Source organism: Phoxinus phoxinus (genome assembly GCF_949152265.1).
Source record: "Phoxinus phoxinus genome assembly, chromosome: 17".
Classification (NCBI taxonomy): domain Eukaryota; kingdom Metazoa; phylum Chordata; class Actinopteri; order Cypriniformes; family Leuciscidae; genus Phoxinus; species Phoxinus phoxinus.
In genome coordinates this window covers 6,314,435-6,320,485 of record NC_136892.1, presented here as the reverse complement: position 1 = coordinate 6,320,485, position 6,051 = coordinate 6,314,435, and positions in this window count along the sequence as shown.

The window sequence follows — 6,051 nt, the reverse complement described above, 5'->3', positions numbered from 1 at the left end:
TATATTTAGAATGCAGATATCACAGGGTTGCAAAAAGACAGAGATAAAAGAGATGGATCTATTTGCAGTTTTCTTTAAACAAAATAAACTCAAAATGACCCTTCTTCAGGCTATCTGGAAAGAGAACAACCTATTGTGAGACAAGATCTGACAAAGAACAACTGAATACAGAACATTATGGAGAGTAAAAATAAAAATAAATAGATTTGGGAAAGTGCTTGAATATTGCTTAAATATATATAGTTTATTGTTATATATTATATTTACAATGTATTTATTTATATGTGCAATGTATAGTAATAATATATATGTTAGAAATAAATGACTAATCCCATGACTAATAAATACAAAAAAAAAAAAATATTATTTAGCAAATGTTACATGCAAACACTGATGGTTAGATATTTGAAGTATAATGTATTGTATTTATCAAAAATTGCACACACATCTATGAAATGATCTACAAGCTAAATGTGTATGGAGTCTAAGCTGAATTAACCGCAGTAAATTGTAGCGAAGAAGAATAAAAAGATCAGCCTGTAAAAACAAACAGTCACAGAGGAGTAAAAAGAAAAATATTACTGAAAGGAAGAGTATGGCACACAGTTAAAGAGAAAGAGATCTCTCAGGATCCAGGGACAGCTCATCTCTCACACAGATCTGTGTCCGGAGCTCTCACACACTTCCAGACAGGAAGCGACACGTCTCCCCTGACGGCTCCTTAAAGGGCCCTGCCAGAATACGACCAGTAAGCCTGAAAATCCCCTCGAAGCACCTCTCACCACACCCACCTTTATTACACCCCTAGCAGCCTGTCCTACCAGAAACTAACTCTCAATGCAATGCCAACAACACCTGCGGGTTTCCTGACCAACCCATTCCTGTCAATACACAGATGTGTGATCCATTTACACACACAGGCCAAGCGTTTTCTATGCTGCTTACTGTATTCTTAAGCTGGAAATGCTGTACTAGAGTAGGACACAATTGGAAAATAGTGTGCAAGCACCAGGGGCATTTCTAGCCTTTCACTGATAAGACTTTTGCTAGTTTTGTTTGCTACAATGGATTATGTCCACCTCATCCAGCCCTCTTTTTGTTCTCTGTTATATTTTGTTACAGTGTTTGGAATGAGAAAATGGTATTAACTGAATCACAAACAACTTGTCAGAACCTGTTTGTCAGATTAGATCAAAAGAGTGATTTATTGTCAAATCTGGCACCATTAGTCCTGATAGTAAACAGCGGATAAAAAACACGCACAACATGATTGATAAAATATTATCAGCAAATAGCAGCACACTTTATGGCCTTTTTCCCCCATCACATATTTAAGTAATAATCACAAATGAGTTATCTTTCGAAAACTTAAACGCAAAAGTCATCCTTGGAAACCTTTTTGAAATTGGTCATTGCATTTCCATCGCAACTGTACTTTAAATCCTTGTTGCGGGATCCTCCCCCCAGTGGGCATTCTCATGTTTTAAATTTTTACTAAATTTACTGCACTATTTTATAATTTAATATTTTTCTAATCTTGACAAAATGTTGTTGTATCTGAGATTCCAGGGTTCAAATTAGTCCATTGTTTTGTTGAAAAGTGATATTGTTCCAGAAATTCTCTCTGTAATGTGTGTGTCCCACAGTGGCTAATTTTGTTTTAGCGCCTGAACAAATTCTCACAGGAACCACAATTTTTGTGACATCAACATCGAACCTTGGTAAGACATGGATTTGATGGATTTGATTTTATAACAATGTTTAAGTCCAAAGTATTTTCCAAAAATATATATATTTTCTATAAAATAGAAACTTTTACTTTTAAAGTTTATCACAGTACATTAGATTTACAGTAACTTTTTTACTTATTCATTTTTTTAAATGGTTTCACGTCAGCACGTCACTTAATCTGCTGAGTGTCTTCTTTCAAAAGTGACCAGATGTATTCATGAATTACAACCATTTAAGTTCTGATAGTTTCTTTTTATGTCTATGCTCAAAAAGGGGGGTAACGGTAAACATGTCAACTGAAAAGTTCATCGAAAGTCATGTCATTCTTATATTATAGAAGACATAATACATAGTACATACAAAATATATTTAGTCCCTAGTGTGCGAGTCAAGGCAACTGTGGCAAGTAAGGAAACCCTGCATTTAATGTTGGATAATTGAGAGAAAAAAAACATTGGGAGAAACCAGGCTACACCAGGGGACCATTACTAAAGGCTGTGTAATTTTAGTATAGTGTGTTTATATATTATGTTGTGTTGTGCCATGTCCTGTCCTGCTTTTAGGATTCCGTTTAAAGGATGTTACTCTTTTGCGTAATGTCAGTCTAATCTACTTTTATGAGAACTACATGCATCTATCCTCCCAGGAAGCATCCGATTATCTGTCCTAAAATTAGGGCTTTGGTCAACATGGACTTTTAGGGTCGGGGGAGTGCTTGCGTGGCTTCACTCGAGACATTCTGTCCTCAGGAAGCTGCTCCGTTCCTCCTGCGCCAGACCTGATCCACTCCCACATCGAGACAATGGCCCGCTTCAAAAAGGCCTATTTGTTTGGACATTCCTGTGAATAAGGGAATAATTACAGCAGGTCTCCTGCTCTTTCACAAGAGAGGATACAGCTCAAAAAGAGGCAATGAATGAAGGACAAAGAATGGGTGTGTGTATACATGCATTAGTGTGTGTGTATCCTGCAGCATTGACATCGTAAAGGGAAGGAGATGCCTGGGTTATTCTTGGTATGTGAGGCATTCACCATAAATAGGGCCACGACTCAGTGGTTTTTGTTTGTTGATGGGTTAGACAGTGACTATTTTAATTCCAATGGGATTCTATCTAGAGAATGGCTGGAAAAGGAAAAAGGAAGTGATGATGGATGTTAAACCAACATCCAGAGACCACTTCTTTTTTTTATAGCTAACTGGTCTTCTGATGTGTTTTTATGTGGAAAACGGTGGGTGGGCATGTTACGCGCTGCCTTAAAAAGAGTTTTTTTTTTTTTCTCATGAGGACATTACAGTTATAGTTGACACAGGTATGAAATTTCAATCATCGTTGACACATGCTGTTCCAAATTGATATGATTTCAATCTTCAGTAAGTTGCAAAAGGAGACATTAGGCAAAAATGCTCCAAAAATGACAGAAAACCCCCACAAAATGTCCATAAAACGTGTCCATACTCATGCACTATATTTATTTTCATAATCATACGATAGTTTTGTGTGAGAAATTTCGAGATTTGAGTTGGTTTTTTTTACTAAAAAGACGGACATAGGCGTCAAACCTGGTGTACCAAAATACATAAACGTGTAGGTAAATAGGGACAGTTCACCCAAAAAATAAAAATCTGTCATTATTTATTCAACCTCATGTTAATCTGAATGCCTTTTTTGTTTCTTCTGTGGAACCCAAAAGAAGATAAAAAAATTGTAAAATTAAATTTAGTGGGTTTTTTTTCCTTCATATTATGAAAGACAATAAGGTCTGATGCTGTTTGAACCTAACAGTTCTTCAAAATATATCTTCTTTTGTGTTACTTTCTCTTTAAATGTCCTCACATTAAGCTATCCTATTTCCTCAGTAGACTTTGAAAGATATCACGTACAAAATATACAGGTATTTACCACTTTTATGATACTTTGGAAGTGATTTTGGTCATGTTTGGAGTTTGACATTTTCATCGTGTGGAAAAGAGCAACGTGGCCATTCTGCTAAATATCTTCTTTTGTGTTCCACGGAACAAAGAAAGTTAAGGTATATTTCACTTCAAAATGAAAATTCTGTCATCATTTACTCGCCCTCAAGTTGTTTCAAACCTGTTCGAATTTCTTTCTTCTGTTGAACACAAAAGAATATATTATTGAAGAATGTAACCAAACAGTTGATGTAAACCCATTGACTTCCATAGTATTTTTTTCCCTACTATGCTTACTGACATTCTTCAAAATATCTTCTTTTGTGTTCAGCAGAAGAAAGACATTCATACAGGTTTAAACAACTTGAGGATGAGTAAATGATGACAGAATTTTAATTTTGAAGTGAATTACTTTTAAACAGGATTCTTCGGGGGTTTCTTAACCCATTCCTTAAGACCATTTCCCCAAACCCCAATGACTGGGTTTCTGTGTAGTGATTATCATAACATGCTCTATATGTGACCCAGTTTCATGCCAAAAATAAAAACTCTTTAGCACACATCACACAAGAGTGCAGTTTAGATGAGATCAGTCTCTCTGACGGCCACTTAATTATTGAAACTAATGTCAATATCCTATTTCCTGAGGATGTATTACAGCTCATCAAAGAAATGGGACAGGGATAAAAGATTGTAATATTCCATTCACACTCTCCTGCCAAGAGGGTTTATAATCAGGAAGTAGGAAAGACAGGAGGTGGACTTCCTGTTCTTCTGGATGGAGATGTAATAGCTTGCGCTGTATCACATCATGGGAATATAGAGAACGCATCCTGCCGAGAGCCTCGCTTGTGTTAGCGTGACGCACAAAGGGAGAGTACAGCTGCCATGTATTTGTTATCGTAACACCACACTCTTTTTTAGGTACTTCAGAGGGTGAGAGTCTTTTTTTAGCTCTTTCCGTCAATGAATCGGTCAGTTGTGTGGACAGGAACGGGAGGTGTGACAAATGAGAATGTGGTGGGCTAGCTGGGATCCTGGTTGTTATGGAAATCGGACTGATATCTCACAGGAAGAGGAAAAGGTGACCAACACACTGAGCAGAAAATACACAATGAATTCCCAATGAATACAGTCAGTTCATTTCTGTGGGATTTTCTGTTCTGAAATACACATTCTTTTTTTTTTATTTAAGGATGTCAGATTGCATAATGTTACACGTTTATGAAATCATCAATCACTCCAAAAGATATCTTTCTGTACAGTTTGGCCCAACATTTCTCTAATCTGGCAGGTTCTGTATTACACAACATCATTTATTTAAAAAAAATAGTTTTTTCATCATTATCATTTCTTCATTTAAGGTGATTTTTTCTTTCTTTTTGTAATCAGTCATCAGGAAACCTTCACAATCCATTTTACTTCCATATTCGTACATATTTTTGAATATTTGATTGGAGAGTGTATGGTGGGTGTTGTTTTTTTTTCACCAGAAATGTATTGGATCGTGAAATGTGGTTAATATTTGACATGTGGTTGGGAGGAAGGGATTGAAAAATACATAGCTTGATGATGTCAGCTGAAAAGCAAAGTCATTTCAGATGGAGAGCAAGTTATTACATTTTGATCAAATATTCATATCGTACACCAAGAAGATTTTTTCGCAATGAGATTAAGAATAGGGTCGATTTAGTGTGTTTCACTGGCCAAAACACACTAGAAAACACTGAGAAAACGGTAACCTAAAAATGGTAACATCTATATTAACTGATGTTCACTAAATCAACCTAAATACATTCATTTATACCAACAAACTCATTTTAATGGGTTAAATAGTGTAGAAATAGCTCATTAACTCTTTCCCCACCAGCATTTTTTTTAATATTTTTGAAATATTCACAAAACTTTCATGGCCCCCAGAATGCTGTTTTATTCTAGCTTCATTCTTTTTTATTATCACTTGAATGTGGGTAAGTTTCTTAAAAAAGCAACATTTTGAACAAAAAGCTATAAGAAAATAGTTTATTTTTTTTTCAAAGACTACAACGTACACAAGCAATGCTTTCATTACTGGTTTCTGATCCTTTTTTGCTCGTGTTTTTTTACCCAGAGGTTCTGTACTCTTTCAGAAGATGCATACTAGCGCCGTGGAAAATGTCATCCATGGCAGGGAAAGAGTTAAGGTAATAGTTGTAGGTAACCACTTTTTACGGTGCACCCTACCAACCACCCAGAAGTCCCACGCAACCATTCAAATCATCTTAGCAACAACATAGCAACAGGGTCAACGATATATAAGAGCACCATAACATTTTACAGCCTGAACTAACCTTGACATGTCATAAAAAGGTCACATTTTCAGATTTTTAAAGAGACTTATTGACCTTAGCACACACAGTCATGGAGGT